Genomic DNA, 18,482 nt, shown 5'->3' on the forward strand with positions numbered 1-18,482 from the left:
GAATCATCTTTTGTTTTATGGGAGTGCCATAAATACTCCTCACAGAAAGAAGAAGATCTGCAGCTGCTCATGCTGGTATACAGTTAATGTAGCTGCTTTCCCAGACAATGAAGATCTGCTTTGTGTTATGTGTATTTGTTGCCTTGTGGTCCCTGGCACACACAAATCTCTGGGTACAAATGCAACAAAAGTAACTTGCTGTTTCATGAAATAACTACTTGTGGCAGTAGTCATGCTTTCTTGAGTAAGAATGCAATTTGTACTTTCAGAGACGGTAGTAAACGAAACATATCTTAAACTGCTACCCAGAAATTAAAAAAAGCAAAACCAGAAAAATGGAAAGAAAAACAAACCAAACCAACCAACCAACCAAACAAACAAACAAACAAACCAGGTTAGCAGGAAAACACATCAAGAAGATGGATGATCTGGAATAGTTTAATTTAGACTGTATGCTAACAGGTTTAAAATAAAGCATCTGAGTCAAAAAAGTTAAGTGGAGAGAAAAAAATAATGTAAAGAATGTCAGCTCATCAAGAAAGACAATACTCTATCAGGCCTTTAGCCCATGTTATTCTAAGATTATGTCTTGCACTGTAACCTTTCTGCAGTTAAAGGCTGTATGATTTGATGTGTTTCATTTGGATGTTTTCACTTGTGAAGTTGCTCATTTTGCTGCTACAGAGAAGTTTGTATTTTGCTACATTATACTTTTGTAACATGCAGTGAATTGTGATTAGATGGACACAAGAAATTACCACTTTCAATGTATTTTTAAATAAAGACAACAAATGTGGCAGAAAATCTGAAGGAAAGATGATTAACATTTTCTTATTTACCTGACATTATGTTCTTTTTGTGTGTGCTTGTCATTAGTATGAAACCAGAGAAACAGAATGTATGTGTTTGTTTTGAACAGAGATCCTTCATTATTTGCTGTTTTGTTAGAAGTAGAACTAGCGTAGAGAAGGTAGTGGTCAGACACTGCATGCAGAAAAAAGTGCCAGAAAAAATATCTTCTTGCATTTTGCCCTGCTCTAAGCTTTCCAGATTTCTAAGGCAAGTCCTCAAAAACCAAATCATTCCTCTTCAAAAATGTACAGAAAAGCTTCAGTTTGACATATATGTTTCTAGATATTTGAATTAATTTACTATTTCTAAAACTCAGGCATTTGTCATTAAATTCATCTGCATATTTTATGTATTAGTCAAGTGAACGTATATTTCTTTTATTTTTTTTGCCAGTATACCAGATTTCTTTCTAACACTTTTTTACAGTCTTCAGCATGTTGTCTTTATCTCTCTGCTAACTTTAAAAACTTTAAACTCTTAGATCATGTTTTCCATTACATACTGGATTTTCCCCTCTCTCTGCCTCTCTGAGTCTTGTGAACAAACCATGTGTATTTACAGGCTATTTTTCTTTTTTCTTCAACTTTGAGATCTTAATGGAAACTGTTTTCAAATATTAGACTAAAATTAATGGGAATTAGTCATACTGTGAAATTTTATTTATTTTGACAGTTAATATAAAAAAAATCAGCCTTCAATTGAAAACTGCTTCAGGTCTTGATTACAGATTAGTTGGAAAAAAAAACTAACCAAACACAAAATTCAGAGGAATTTAGATTTTCAATATTCTTTACAGTCATGTGGCCTGTTGATTAACATACATCACTCAACAGTATGACCATACTCTATAGGGAAGATGAAATTATAAACTATGCTTACATGTCTGTAAAAGCTGTTATTCTATCTCTGAATTCATATTGACTACAGTATAGGTAGTTGCTTCACAAAGTGTTTTCAAGTTGGCCACTGGGACTGAAGGTCTAAAAGGACTTCAGTGCCTAAATACAAAATTTTTATCTTTCAAATCACTAACCATTTACCCTCTCTTTCCTGGCAGTACATAAATTAATGAAAATGCTATCCACAAAGTTTCCTGCTTTCTGTAGCCTGTTGTGCATGTGTGCAAGCTCCTTCCAACCTAACAGCAGCAAGATACTTCTGAGGCATGGGATATATTCTTACAGGGGACATGGTAACAGATGTCTTTTATGAAGGACCTTATCCTGTACACCTTTTCAAAGTAAGATTTAACAAATTATACATTAGAGCAAGTGCAGATAAGCAGTTAAGATGACTGTCCTGTCAGTTGTCTTTTTCTGGATGACTTGGGTAGGGTTTCAGTTACTGGTCATTAGGGGAGTAGTTAAAATAGTGGCCTCTGGGGCATTTAGACAGAATAGAAAAATGCTAGTTACTATGTGGCAATGATTTACTCTTCCCTTAAAGTGAAACACCTTTAAGAATGAGAAGTTGACTATGACTTGAAGGTGCTCTCCACAGCATTTCCTGCCAGCTAATTTGGATGTGCTGCTACAAACTGCCCAGGCTTCTGAAAACGTCATCCTCAGGACTCAGACACATGGGTAAGGAATCTTCCAAAGTCTATGTCACCATCTGTAAAATGACTATGTTTCAGGGCTCCCCGGGCACAATTTTATAAGGGCTTTTTAGAGTCAGGCTCCAAATGCTGATAGAGCTTTTGTGTTTTCTGGGGTCATTCTCTACACAGGAGAGGCACAAACTTCCTGTAGCTTAATGTCTTTAAGATGAAGACTTCATGCTCAAACATTATACATAGTTATAAGGCAAGAGTTGGAGTTGGGCACAGAATTCAGAATGCTTTAGTTGCTGTCCTGTGTGCCTAGGTAAAAACACAGACTCCAATACACCTCTGTTCCTAAGTATAAAGTTCTCAAATAACTGAACTGAGAGTTTAGGTACTTCAAAACAGTGAAGTATCTAAGTCCCTTTGTCAGTGTATCTTTAAATTTCTCCATTTAGATTAATATCTTTCTACCTTGTGCACAAGAAACATCTTTTGAACTTTATGTACTCTAATCTTCCATTATTATACAGCTACATTTGGCAAAAACATGCTTGCAAAAGAGGTTTTTTGGTTTTGTTTTAAATCTGAATATGCTTTCCTTTCTACTAAAGACTTACATGCAAGGTTTTTGTCATTCGCATTATCTAGGCAGTCTTCATTCTCATTATGTAGGCAGTCTATTTACCACTAAACTTCGTGAACACTAGGACAAGTGGTCAGCTACAATTTTCAGGGAGAATTCTAGAGGAATTACAGGAAAGTAACAATGTGTCTCCAAGTGAATAACAAAATGTTAGTGTTGTTTTTCAAATGAACAACTACAGAGAACTAGGTAGGCTAGCAAAGGAGAGTGTTGAATCACCAGCAAGATTACATGAAATAGTGCGCCTTGAAAATTTTTATTCTGGGGAAAACTAGGACTTGATGATTGATTTTTGACACAATATGCAAGTATATTAGAGCAGTTATATTTTGTCAGAATTGACTTTTTTGACTCCAGTAATATTCCAGTATTACCTCTCCTCTTTTGAAGAATCAAGATGTGGAGATGGTGAAATATTAGTATATATAGAAAATTACTTAAAATTGACTTGCATGCCTCTTTAGATACATAGAACAAATTTATTCTAGGTGCCACAGTTTTAGTATGGTAACCAGCCATCTAAAATTTAGAAAAACTTGGTAGTTCTGGTTTTGTGCTAATAGGGAGTGAAAGACTACATATCTAATTACAGGTTGAAAGATTAGGAGACACGTTCTTATCAATCATTTATCTTTATCTGTGTTTTTGGAACAGACCTTGTAAGCATTTATCCACTGTCACAAGTATGACTAGGTAGCCTGAAAACTGTACGGACAGAGAAAAGCAAGAGTATATTGCATTTTAGTAGAAGGGTTGCATACTAAGATGTGATCTGAGAACCAGTGAGAAGAAATATCTTTATACATGCAGTCACATCGAACTTCTGGCATCATGTACCAAACACTGAGTTAGGCTAATTGAAAAAAAAAAAAAAAAAGAAGGCTAAGGCAATTTAGTGTTGTTCCTCTTCACCAGTAAATTCTTAACTACTTCCGATCTACAAAATATTTTCTCCTTTCATCTGTGTGCTTGGAGCTAAGGGAAACACTTGCCCAGTCTGTCCTGCTTTTAAGACTGCAAAACTTAATAACAATCGTATTTGTTTGTAGCCCATACATTTGTCTCTACCTAGAGAGTTGATCAGATATCCTGAGTTAGGGAGAAGAGTGTTAAGACTGCCTCTTACAGCTATTCTTTGTGTAATTCAGGCACAATAACACTGAATTAAAAAAAGAAAAAAAAAAAAAACACACACAACAAAAAACCCACAAAAAACAAAAAACAAAACAAAAAAACCCCAAAACGACAACAACAAAAAAACAACAGTGAGTAAAAAACCCCACTGAATTAAAAAAAAAAAAAAATATCTTAACGGGCTTTCCATTGAGATCTTTACAATCCTGCTTCCACAGTTAAGAGAAGACCAGGCCTTATCAGCAGCTGATCAGAGATAGGCTGATAATGTTCTCACCTTTCTTTGGACAAGTATATGAGATGAAAGTGAATATTCGATACATGCTTTTTGGCATGCTCAGTGCCTCAGTATAAGAGTTTGTTTTGACTTTCATGCTAATCACAGTGGGACTAGAAATATATGTAATGATATAAATCAAAGTTAAATGTATGAGAAATAAAGAGTTTCACAAGTAAATACAATATATAAGCTGATGTTACTGTTTGAAAGGTTGGAAAGACAAATGGAAGAAGGGTCCTTTGAAGCACAGAATGCTGATAAGGTTTTCCAGCTCACTGTGGTTTATTGATGTCTTACTTGTACCGGTGTGCTCAAAATTATTCCACTATATATGGTCTACCGAGTGCCAAGTCGAGGGGGATAATCCTTCCGTATTAGTCACCTTTGTTGCAAAACCGTGCCATTGGCTTAACACAGCTCCAGGAAATTCTAGTTATGAGCACAGAAGAGGTTTAATTTCATGGACTAAAGTAACAAAATACATCTGTGTCTCAAAATCTTCAGTGTTTTCCTTACAGAGAAGACTAACAAACTGGTTAATCAGTGATCTCATGCTTGAGAAACTTGCTGTGGGTTATCTTTTCGTGGAGACAAGCATTTGATTCTTTACATTTGAACAAATAAAGTTAGCTCCATGAGTCAGTGTAGGATCATATATTTTAAAATGCATGTAACTGATCTTTTTTTTTTTTTTTTTCCTGTTTTCTGGCAATGTTGCTGCTCAAAATTAAAAATATTTGTCTATTCTTGTTGCCTAACTTCATCTACCATAAGTAACATTGGCTGGTCTAAAAGTCAGTGTACAGAATCTAAAAAAATATTGCCACATGTCCATGAAAAATGTAGTGCCTTAGCTACTTGGCAGTGCATATTACAACTTCTGTTGTATCCTGAGATTGAAAGACTTACTAATTTATGAGGTTGCTATGGGCAGGCTGGATCCCTTATTTTTCCAGCTTGGCACAGTCTGGCTCAAATACAAATAGGCTGGGAATGAATTATATTTTTATATAAAAATTACTGGCTTCCTAGGTATCCCTAACCTAGACATTTTATGTTTTCTATAAAGTAGGTATATTAGCAGTGAACTAATTAGACACTTCATTTTACTAAAATCTGCTCTGTAATGTATGTGCCATCTGTTCACTTCAGTCTAAGAAACATAAACTCTAATTCAGCTCTGTAATTGTGTCACTAATCATTTCAGTTAGTTCATAGTTGCCTTTGCTCTTTGCAAAAGTGCATCAAAATAAAAGGACATACTTTAGTTTATTTGAACAAAAATGGTGGTGTCACATGAAAAGTCCTGTTTTCATACATGTCCTTCCTATGTATTCTTCAAGCCACTATAAGCTATATTCTCTAAACCAGCCTGGAAGTATGACTGAATCACAGAATCACAGAATGTTAGGGATTAGAAGGAACCTCGAAAGATCATCTAGTCCAATCCCCCTGCCAGAGCAGGAACACGTGGATCAGATTACACAGGAATGTGTTCAGGTGGGTTTTGAATGTCTCCAGAGAAGGAGACTCCACAACCTCCCTAGGCAGCCTGTTACAGTGCTCTGTCACCCTCACTAAGAAGAAATTTCTTCTCATATTTAAGTGGAACCTCCTGTGTTCCAGTTTGTCCCTGTTGCCCCTTGTCCTATCATTGGTTGTCACCGAGAAGAGCCTGACTCCATCCTCCTGACACTCAGCCTTCATATATTTATAAACATTAATGAGGTCACCCCTCAGTCTCCTCTTCTCCAAGCTAAAGAGACCCAGCTCCCTCAGCTTCTCCTCATAAGGGAGATGCTCCACTCCCTTAATCATCTTCGTGGCTCTGCGCTGGACTCTCTCCAGCAGTTCCCTGTCCTTCTTGAACTGAGAGGCCCAGAACTGGACACAATAATCCAGATGTGGTCTCACCAGGGCAGAGTAGAGGGGAAGTAGAACTTCTCTCAACCTACTAACCACCCCCCTTCTAATACACCCCAGGATGCCATTGACTTTCCTGGCCACAAGGGCACAGTGCTGACTCATGGTCATCCTGCTGTCCACCAGTACCCCCAGGTCCCTTTCCACTACACTGCTTTCCAACAGGTCATTCCCCAACTTCTACTGGAACCTGGGGTTATTTCTGCCCAGAGGCAAGACTCTACACTTGCCCTCGCTACATTTAATTGAATTTTTCCCCGTCCAACTCTCCAGCCTGTCCAGGTCTCACTGAATGGCATCATAGCCTTCCGGCATGTCAGCCACTCCTCCCAGTTTCATGTCATCAGCAAACTTGCTGACAGTGCACTCCATTTCCTTATCCAAGTAGTTGATGAATATTTTGAAGAGTACCAGTCCCAGTACGACCCTTGAGGGACTCCTCTAACTACAGACCTCCAACTAGACTCTGCCCCACTGACCACAACTCTCTGGCTTCTTTCCTACAGCCAGTTCACAGTCCATCTCACTACCCAATCATCCAGTCCGCACTTCCTCAGTTTAGCAGCAAGGATGCTGTGGGAGACTGTGTCAAATGCTTTACTGAAATCAAAATAGACCACATCCACTGCTTCACCATCATCTATCCACCTTGTTATGTCCTCATAAAAGGCTATGAGGTTGGTTAGGCATGGCTTCCCCTTCGTGAAGCCATGTTGACTGCCCCTAATGACCCTCTTATCCTTGATATGCCTCAATGACTGTTTCATGCTGCCTCATTATCTAGGACAGTGATCTCATAGCAAGAGAATAGGTAACTTGTATATTGTACTAATCAGAGGTCCAGTCAAGGAGTCAAATCCAGATTCGTCACTACATTAAAGTACCACGGACACAATTTAAAAAAAAAAAAAAGGAAGCATGAGGGGAAGTAACTACTGAAAAAACAAATTCATATGTCTACCATGAGACCCCATCAGCGGTTACAGCAAATCAGTCAATTCACTTTATCAACATTCAAGCTTCTCAAAATTTTTTTTTCACTTCCTAAGTATTTCCATTCCATAGACATTCTGAAGTTTAGCAACTTGAAGTGCTTTTCCTACAGTTAATCTGATCTATTTGTAGTTAGGGTGGTACCTGCCTTTGTTCTTTTGACAAATTTGTTTAAACAGTTCTCTCACCTTCATGGTGTTTCTCTCTTTGCATTTACTGAAATTAATCAGTAAACTTGCCATAGCCATCCAGTGATTTTCTCTGGTAGACCATGGTCGTCTAGGTAGACTAGAAGATACAATGTCATATGCAGTCACATATTGTAGGACATATTCTTTCTTTTCTGTATCATCTTAACATTAATCATCTGGAATAATTACAGTTTACATTTTTCCATTATTAAAGAAAATATCCAGGAGTAAAATGAAGGCAAGTTAGCCTTCAAAGGGATATGACCTGAATTGTACACATTATCTAAATGACAGTTCACTGGTAAGTGATACAAAGGATGAAAAAGGTCTGTTTGTCTAGGGGCTTGGTCTGCTACTTATTTTGTATTTGTTTCAACATGAAACAGCACTAAAATACTTTCAGCTGTTCCTACTGAGTAACACACATAAAGAGAGACTTAACTGAACTCTTCTGAAATGTGGTTAGATTTTTTTATGCCAGGAAGCTTGTCTTTTCATTTATTTTATGACCTCTGGGAACTTCTTAGATTTATACTAAATACCATGAGTTTTATTACTCTTAAAAAAATATGGTCATGTGTTCTTTCAGAACTCTTAACACATCTCTGCCCTTACAGAAAAATTATTTGCATAGGATAGTTTTTCCATCCCTTGCTTTTCGTAGCAGCATTTAGAGAGTTAGCATTTTGTTCTTGAATCTCAGCTTTATGCAGTAGAATGTGGGTTAATAGACAAATAAAGCTATTTCGATGATTTAATTGGTGTCCTAACTAGCTATTGTTGCAGTTATTAATGCCAAGCAAACAATTTATTCAATTACTTCATTAATCTTTCAGCTGATGGAATATATCTGAGAAGACACTCACAAATTTTATAAAATATTCAGCTTTGTTTCAGTAATCTCTTATAAAATATATTACACTGCAGTTTTAATGAATCTTTAAAATTAAACTTCATTTCTTAGTAGAATAGATCAGACATGTTGGATAAGATTTTCTGTATATTTTGCATAATACAGGAATTCTTGCTGGAATTTGCCTGCATAAAATCTGACTGCTACTACTCTTCTCATATAATCAGCTTGCAAGTTTTGATTGCAGTGTATGTTTTGGCAGCAAAGTTATTTTAATTCAAACAGCAAAGTGGCAAAAGTACAGTTAAAGTAAATGACTTAGACCAGTCTGGTATTGATGGATGTCAGTGGTAGCTACACTGCCCAGTGATTTAGAAAGACTTTTAGTCAGATTCTTACAAACATAGGAGGATGTGGCTGAGAACCATTGTTGGCCATAGAACCGTTGCTACTATTTTTTCTTCATTTATTTGGATAATGGAAGAATACAGTAAAACAGCGTGTAGACATAGAATCACTAGTGACATCTTAATCCAGTTGAAGGTGTCCATGCTCATTGCAGGACGGTTAGACCAGATGAATTTTGAATGTCCCTTCCAACCCAAGCAGTTCTGTGATTCTAAGATTCTATGATCTTTCCCTCATGCTTACACATGAAATTCAAGCTGATACCAGCAAAGGACCCTCAAGATAGCGGTCTCTGCCTATGTGCTTAATCATAACTATATTACCTTTGATTTGTAACTGACTCATGGTTGAACAGTTAAAAATGTGGGTATTGAGTGCTTGGTCCAATCTATTTAGAAAATCTTGGTTAAATTGATCTATCAAGGTTTTTTTGTTTGTTTGTTTGGTGTTTCTTTGGTTGGTTGTTTTTGTTTGTTTTCATTTTTTGTTTGTTTGTTTTTGGTGAAAAGAAATTGCTTTTACTTTGTTTGGGTTCATGTAGCTGTTTGATGCACCCATATTTTCATGGAGCTGATTGTCATTTACATCAACTGCTCCCAACAGTGGCTCTCCATTACATTTTCCTTTGCTGTTTAATTTGGGATTAATATTCTGATTGAGGAAAAGTTATTTTCCTTTCACTAGGACACTTTTACCTTAAAATACACATGTGCGTAAGTATGTGCACTTGCATGTGCTTGTGCATGTGCACACAAGCATGTGCATGCACACACACACACACACAAACGTATTTGAAATATTTTTTCTTTATTTCTGTCCATTTAAAACATTTCAATCTGTATTTCTACCAGAGAAATAAATGTAAACAAGCATATTTTGCCTCTTTTTCACAGGTAACTCTTAAAGCACACTTTTGAATTGAATCTCTTCTGTAGAAAGATCTCAGGTAACATATACCTTCAAAAGTTTCCACTACAATGTTAATAACAGCTTTGGTATTGTGCAAAGGAAAATAAAATCTTCAAAGAGATTACCAAACAATAAAGAAATAAAAGTAATACATAAGACTTAAGGCTAACAAACTCCAAAAATTATAGAAGAAAAGGTAGCATCTAGTCTGCTTCAGGCAATTCAGGAGTTACACACAACTTAAAAATTGACACATTACTGTAGCAAGATGATTACTTCTAGTTGAAGAAATAACACTGTGCCCAGAAAGCATGCACAAAATCAAAGCAAAACATCTTACGGAATTTTCCATGAAGAAAAAGAGGTTGCTTTCTTTCTAAGTTTACTCAACTTTTTTCAGTATTTAAAAGAGGAGGTTAGAACCGTGTCCTTTGGCTATGTTATGGCACTAGGAAAAATTTTCTGATTTTTATTTGTTTTAATATTTGTCATTTTGTTGCTTTTTTTAAAAAAAAAAATAAAAATTACTCTAGGCAATACCTTGGTACTGGTCTCTAACATAATAATCAGGCATCTAACGAGTGTAAAATAATGAATAGCAAATGCATGTGCAGCCAGCATGTAGTTCTGTTCAATCCATTGCACAGAGATGTTCCTCATGAAATGAAGTAGAATGAAGATTATGTAAAGTCTAAGATGAAACCACAACTGACAGAGAAATAAAAGGAGAGATGCCAGCTAATTCACAGCCTTTTGTATTCACTGTGTTGGTCATACGTACTGCAGTCAAGAATATCATCAAAGACTGTTAAGGGGTACCCAGTGATTAAGAAAAGCAGAAGTTAGGCTTGTCTATCTTTCATTAAACTCCAAGACAGCAAGATATGGTACAGTCTTTTAATCACATGGTTACAAAAGTCATGTGCCGTGTAGCCCTGCTCCACTGAGTGATTATGTTCCTACAGTGTGTGTGTGTGTGTGTGTGTGTGTGTGTGTGTGTGTGTGTGTGTGTGTAAAATTCGGATGCATGTCAACTCCCAGTGCCTTGGTTTCCTTCCAATGGGGCACACTGTCAGAGGATGATTTGCAAAACAGTACAACAGCTGTGAATTATTATGAGATAAAGACTTTAGGTCACACGTTGAAGTGCACAGTACCAGAAAACAGATGCCTACATTTTTGGATCTTTTATGTGAGCTGCACTACAGATACACAATGCATACTACTATGTTAACATATGCTTTTTCTTTCCATTATGGTTCAAAGGGCAGATTAAAGAACAGTGTTCCGACCTTAACTGAAAATATAATTATTCATTCTATTATATACTTCTGTGACATGTCATGAATAGTGTTTGTGATGTGAAGGAATGATACAATCCCTGAACTGCAGATGAGGTTTTCAGTAGCCAAATGGAAAACTGAAGTACAACCATGAAAAGTGCAGAAGTTTTCTATCTGATTTGTTGCTGCATTTGAAACACAAACACCTGCTTTATTTTACTGTTTGTTTCTTTGTTTTTTAATCAGGGAACTCAACATCACGAAATGCTTTCAATCATGAAAGTACAAGCCCTGATGACTTCTGTAGCAAAGATGGACAAATCAATAATCCTCTAATTTATGCCACAAGAAGACAAATTAGATCACCAGAAGAAGAGAGACGTGCATTTAGTGATCACATATGCAAAGTGTGGTGCAACTAACTTGCTTGTTGTGAAGTAAAAAACTTGTGCTATTTGTGCAGAGTCACACATACTTGATGTGGATTTGCACCAAATCCATTCACTCAGCATCATTGGTCATTTCAGCTCTTAAGCTTCCTTTGCTCTTCTGTATTACATTGATTTACTATAAAGTTTCCAGCTTGTCTAAAACCTAAGAGATTTCATCATATTTTCTTTTAATATATTTTGGTGTTGGGGAACAAGAGGCTGGAGAGCAGACCCACAGAGTGGGATCTGGAGGTTTCTGGCTGATGGCAAGTTGAATATGAGCCATCAGGGTGCCCTGGCAGCCAGGAGGGCCAACTGTGTCCTGGAGTGCATCAAGCACAGCATTGCCAGCTGGGCAAGTGAGGTGATTGTCCCGCTCTGCTCTGCACTAGTGCAGCCTCACCTGGAGCACTGTGTGCAGTTCTGGGCACCATAGGATAAAAAGGATATAAAGCTACTGGAGAGTGTGCAGAGGGCCACAAAGCTGGTGAGGGGTTCAGAGAGGAAGCCATATGAGGAGCAGCTAAAGTCACTTGGTTTGCTCAGCCTGGAGAAGAGGAGGGGAGACCTCATCACGGTGTACAGCTTCCTCACAAGGGGAGGAGAGGGGCACGCACTGATCTCATCTCTGGTGACCAATGGCAGAACATGAGGGAATGGCAGGAGGATGTGACAGGGGAGGTTTAGACTGGGTATTACGAAAGGTGCTTTGCCCAGAGGGTTGTAGATCACTGGAACAGGCTCCCCGGGGAGGTAGTCGTGGCCCCAACCCTGGCAGTATTCAAGAATTATTTGGACAATGCCCTCAGGAACATGGTGTGAACTATGGGGCTGCCCTATGCAGGGACAGGAGTTGGACTTGATGATCCTTGTGGGACCCTTCCAACTTAGGACATTCTATGATTCCATGATTATTGTAATATAATAGTAATACTAAAAACTCCATGATATATTTCCAGATGTAATCAGTATGACTGCATCTGCCAGTGGGATCAGAGCTTTTAGTTGCCTGCCATTTGAACTAGGAGAGGAAATTACAAGCATAAAGGACAGCTATTCCTTTCTCTTTCTTTCTCTTTAACGGAAATTACTTTTTTTCCTTTACACATGGTGTGCATAACCAAGGTGGTAATGGTTCAAGTCATTGAGCATACACGAAAAATACATTCCCTGTTGTGAAGTTTAGTGCCATCTTCTAGTCTGAAGGAAATGGGAAACAAATGTTGTAGGAATTGCTCAGTTTAGTCAGCTGTTAGTAATGTGAGAAAATTTCCTAGGTGCTCTGCTGCAAAAACATTTTTATGTGTACAGACCAGGCAAATGGAGAAGCTATGAAAGACTGAAACATACTTGTTTTTCCTGTGTGCACTGGATTTATGCAAGGTGGTTAGCACTAGGTCTCCTAAGAGTCTTGAGCAAACCCACCAGAATAAGCTCAGCTATTTTAGGTGATCAGCTACTTCTCGGCAAGTGCAGACCGTGATATAATTTTATACAGTTGTTGCTAGGAAAATGTTGAGCAGATTTTTTGTGAGGGCAGCAAAAGCACATCACTGACATTAAAAGAAATGAAACAACCCAAGACCTACTCCTTTCAGATAGACAGAGCACTTTGTGCATGAAATGAGGTGTAGGATATTGCTTTTTTCTTGTCACTTTATCTAGTTTCATTTCTATTTCTATTAGATTTCTATTATACAAATGCACTCCCATTAGTTGTACTTCATTATAACTACATTATCCTTTCCACGCTTTGTTGTGTTTCTCTTAGGTAAGATGGAATGAGCTTGTCTAAAACCTCTACTAAATTTAGTGTTAAGGAGTCTTTGCAGCAGCTTCAAAGGCCACTTTGGATTAGCACCTTGCAAATTTAAATATATTATTTTATTATAATAAAAATGGAAATTTTAGGTATCAACCTGTCCTGATATTATTTGGATTTGGTTTTATTTTTCTCAGTATTTTCTGGTTTAGCTCACATTTGTTTTATTAATTACCAGTTAAAAGAGTGCTAGAGGAATAGCATAAAAGATGATCATATCTTGAAGTTCACTGTTTCCTTTGGAAATAGTGGTTAAACTGTGCCATACTCTGCAAGAAATTTCTGTGATTATTCTGGGATTTAACTTGGCCAGAGTATTTCTGTTTGTACTGGTGGAATTCAGATTCTGAATAGTTGCTTCCTTCAGGCTGAGCTATACTGTCTTGCAGTATTCATTGATTGAAAACATAATAAAAACTAAATGTGTAATGGTTTGCCGCCCTGCAGCCAAGTTGAAAGACAAATCTATTTTTAAAAAGTATTAATCAGATCATTATTTTTATTGCTCAGGGTATCCTTACCACTCTTTCAAAAAATGAGGTTTATTCTTGCTTTATTATCCATTCCAATCTGTCTGAGCACCAATTTTGTTGAAGCTACAATGGATAAGACAAAAACATTTTTAAAGGTGGCAATACAAGACAAAAAGTTTCCAACGCTGAAGCGATGCCATTTTTTGATTCCTTAGCCCAGATGATGCAAAGAGAGAGAATCTTTTGTTGGAAAACTTAGACTAACCTCCTAATTTACTGGGTTACCTTAGTCGTTTCACACTTGCAATGCTATATAAAAAATATTTTGAAAGATGAGGTGGTCTACCAAAGGCCTTATCTACTGAATCTGGGCAACACGGTTGAGAATGGTTGGAAGCCATTCACTTCTCTCTTTGTAAAAGGACATATTTTTTAACTGTCAGGGGGCCTCTAGATTATGAAATACCTGCTTTGAACATGTCAGTGACATACAAAAACAGTTTGATTTGTGTTGAGATGTTTCTAATTACAGCTCAGAATAGCATGACTGAAAAGACTGCATTGCTATGCTGGTCATTTGCATAGATAGTCTGTGTCCTTATAGCAGATCATTAACCCAGAGAAACCTTTGAAAGGACAATACTTAAACAGTCATTGCAGGTTCCTTATCAATGATAACAATACCACTTCTACGTTAATTAGTTAGCTGTAGGAAAATACCACAAATAAATAAACTAATAGAAATAAATAAATTTTAGAAAATTTCTTCTGTGCTTTTAACTGACTCTTTAAAGGTTGTGCAGACTGTTACTACTTTTTGGATTAATTTAGTCAAATTCATTCATTTCAGTTATTGTATTGACAACACATGTCAGCTCAGTGAAGGCTGCTCTTGCACTTGACTGTTCTTATCAAAACAATTCATATTCACATGAGACAACTTTCATAAGAACGATTTCCAACCACACCTTAATAAGAATCAAGCTTTTTATTTCGCTTCTACCATGTGCTGAAGGAAGAATATACATGCTGTCCTGCCATATGAAAAGCCCAGCACTTAAAACTGTATATTTATTTTTGAGAAAGGAATAAGAGGTTCATATTGGAGAGATATGTATGTATTACTGAAGAATTATAAAGTAATCTTCAGGTGTATTTATTCTAAGGTTCTGCTACAATTTCCATTGTTTTGAAGCTCACCACACCCATTGTGTAGTTAAGGTAGGCTGATGCTACTCTTTTTTCAAATGCATTGCTATGGATCAAGTCCTTTGTGTATTATCTGGATTGTCTTTATGAGCAATTAATGCTGTAGCAAATAGGAAATAAGTGTTTCAATAAATACTGATTATTGAGCTCCATATGGAAGTAATGTGGTAAAATGAAATTGTGTATGATCTACAGGAGATCAGGCTTAAAAAATGTGTCAATCTGTTTAATGTGTTTTGACTGAATTATTAACTTATGCCTAATAAATCTCATAGAGGTGAACAGAACAGAATATCCATGCAAGCTACTATATTAAAGACTGATTTCTCCTCTGTTTCCTTGTGTTGTGTTTCAGTTCACATTCAAGTGTGGATATCCTGTTTACTTACAAATACCATTTTTATTTACAACAGCAAGAGGTTTTTGATGTTACATGCTGCTAACAGTGTTGCTGACTGGAAACACTACCTTGCTGAAAACTCACCTTCATTACAAACTTCATGAGATGTATTGTGAGTTTCCTTTGTGTTTATTGCAGTTATAACTGATGGAAACCATTTTCAAACATGGAAAGGACAAGAAGGTGACCAGGGAAGTCAGGATGGGGATCTGAAATGGGGAGATCATGTTTAACCAACAACAACTTTTTACAATTAGGTGACTAGTTGGATGGGTGAGGGGAGAGTAGGGGATATTGTTTACCTTGAGTAAGGCATTTGACACAGTATCCCATAGCATCCTCATAAACAAGCTGACAAAGTACAGGTAAGATAAGTAACACTAAGACGGCTTGAAAACTGACTGACCCTGTCTCGACCCAAGTGGATTATAATCAGCAGCACAAAGTCCAATTAGACGTAAGTCACTAATTATTTACCCCAGGGTTGATATAGAGCCAGTATGTTTAACCTCATCATTAATGACCTGGACAATGAGCTCTGCAATTTTGCAGATGACACAAAACTGGAAGGAGTAAAGAGTATACCAAATAATTGTGTTGCCATTTAGAGAGATCTGGACAGGCTGGAGAACTGGACTGAGGGGAATCATGCAAAGTTTAACAAAAGAATAATGCAAAGTCCTGTATCTGTGGAGAAACAAGCCCAATCACCAGCACACACTGGGAGCCAAATGGCTGGAAAGTGGCTTTGCAGAGAGTATTGTGGAGGTCCCAATGAATGCCAAGCTATGAGGCATTAATGTGCCATTGTGGCCAACAAGACCAGCAGCTGTCTGGGCTAGACTAGTAAGAACATTACCAGCATGTTGAGGAAGGTGATCCTTCCCTCTTCTCAGCCCTTGTGAGGCCAAACCTGCAGTCCTGACTTCATTTCTGGGCTCCCCAGTACAAGACAGTTATAGACTTACCCAAGCAAGTGCACCTCAGAGACATAAAGATTATAAAAGGACTGAAACGTCTTTCATACAAGTAGAGGCTTCTATTCAGCCTGCAAAAGAGAAGGCTCAGGAGAATTTGACCTTATGCATGTGTATAAACACATGATGAGGGGAATGAGATGTAGGAGCCAAACTCTTCTCAGTGGAAAAGAAAAACTTCATTTTTGACTTAAATAAAGCCAACAAGTCATCTATAGAAGAGAAAGACATGCAAATTTTGAAAACATCAAAAGAAAGCAGAAGAAATATATGCATCTTTTGGAAAATATTGCCCTGTGTTTTGTCCATGTATTAAATTTCATTAATGTACACATTTCATTAATCTTCTAGTATTAATTATATATCTATATCTTCTGTAAACTGCAGATCATAGCCATTTGAAGGATGTCAGTGACACCACACCTTCTCTATTTCTTTTTAAAGATATTTTTAACAAATATAATCAGTACAAATGTTATTGTATGTTTGTTTAGTACCAAAAACTGAGTGCAAAATGTAAAGTAAGACATAAGTTGAAACTAAAAGTAAGTGTTACGTTCTGACACCACAGTTCACACTTGCAGTGATTCTGAATCACACAGTTTATTTCACGGATCTGAACTTTATGAAGGCTGAGAACTATTTCAGTGCTTTAAAATCTGTGGGTGTCTGAGATGATTCAATCAGCTATGACTTGACTCATAAAAATTACAGCAATTCAGTCAAGATCAAGCAACTTCTTGGAGCTCATCCAGGAAGGTTACTAGGTGTGTTACATGGAGAATTTCCATTTTCAGAAAAGTGAAAAAGTTAATCGAGTAAAACCATAAAATAAACATTTTTTTTCACACACACAAAAGAAAATGCACTGCATTTGGATAAAATGGAGATGAAAATAATTTTCATTTCACAAGCAGACAATGTATATAAAACCAATTCTTTCACCTTCTTGAACTTGCTCTTCTAAGGAGAAAGGACTCATGGCTTGAAAAAGCTGCTGTATATATAAGTAATAGATGTTGATTCATCAACAATAAACTGAGCTGTTTCCTAAACAAGTAATAGTGTATTCAGTTTATGATAAATAAAAAAATCCAAGAGAATCATATGACATCCCACAGGTGACTGAATATCTGACCTCATTCTGAATTCAGAAATGAAGCTGTGGTGTCAAATATTATCTGCAGTTGCCCGTCATTGCATGACAGCAGTTCAGAAAGAACTGCAGATAGGCTTACTAATTTATTAAAACTGACTGAAAAAGCACCTTATCCCATTTCAAGGTTTATATGAGAATATACTTGGAACAATAGTTTCTCTGTTTGCCAGTTTAGGCAAAACAAAGAGGAATGAGTGGCTTTCAAGCTTTTGTAGGCATTTACAGTTTGACAGCTCACACCAACGTGGAATTCCTAGAAATGTCAGTTTCAATAGACCAATGCCTGAAATAGCAGGATTGGTTATCCTTCAGTATAGTGCTGAGACATCATAAATTCTAGGCACAAGCCTAGAATCACCACAGACTCTAGAAACAGGCTCTAGTTCCCTAATGTTGGGGTAACAGTGTAGAAATAGTAAATTTAATGCACAGTGACTGATTTAGTGTATTTTTTATTGAATCAGTTAGCATGACACAGATAGCTATCAATTTACAAATGGTGTAATTTACCTGTGTTTCTTGAATAACACAACATTTTAGCCACCAGGTCAATTCCTGAGTAATCAAAAAGTTCAGATTACATCTTAATGACAATGTTAGGCCTTGTAGAGAAGAATATGGGTGAAATGAAACTCAGGATACAACAAAAAATGCAAGCTTGGTTGTTACCTTTTCATAGCTCATGTAGACTAAAAGGAAATAAACTATATTATTTTCATACTCTAAGTTCCTTGCTACTATCATAATTACTCAAATTTAGAGTTCTACATAAAGTACTGGTTCCCAAGCCATGGCCCAATAGCTCGTTAAAACACCTCTCTGCATAACAATATCAATAACATTAGCAGATAGGGTTTGTTTAGGGATTGTAAAGTCATGGCAGCCCACAGTTCATTTTATGAAATTGTATATGAGTCAGTGATCTGAAATGCTTGATTTAACTTAAACATTATTGAATATACACTGTGGAGTATATGTCTCATCTGACTTTTGTGG

The 18,482-nt window shown here is 36.9% G+C and overlaps 1 long non-coding RNA gene across 1 annotated transcript in view; it reads left to right on the top strand.

The window, feature by feature from the left end:
* Window positions 1–15,284, top strand: part of LOC110361453 (uncharacterized) — a 30,238-nt gene extending 14,954 nt beyond the window's left edge. The window contains exons 2-4 of the long non-coding RNA XR_002418086.2: window positions 2,299–2,435; window positions 9,717–9,769; window positions 11,262–15,284. This is a non-coding gene — a long non-coding RNA (uncharacterized LOC110361453). The remainder of the gene's footprint in view (window positions 1–2,298; window positions 2,436–9,716; window positions 9,770–11,261) is intronic.
* The last annotated feature ends 3,198 nt before the right edge of the window (window positions 15,285–18,482 follow it).

Source organism: Columba livia, chromosome Z (genome assembly GCF_036013475.1).
Source record: "Columba livia isolate bColLiv1 breed racing homer chromosome Z, bColLiv1.pat.W.v2, whole genome shotgun sequence".
Classification (NCBI taxonomy): domain Eukaryota; kingdom Metazoa; phylum Chordata; class Aves; order Columbiformes; family Columbidae; genus Columba; species Columba livia.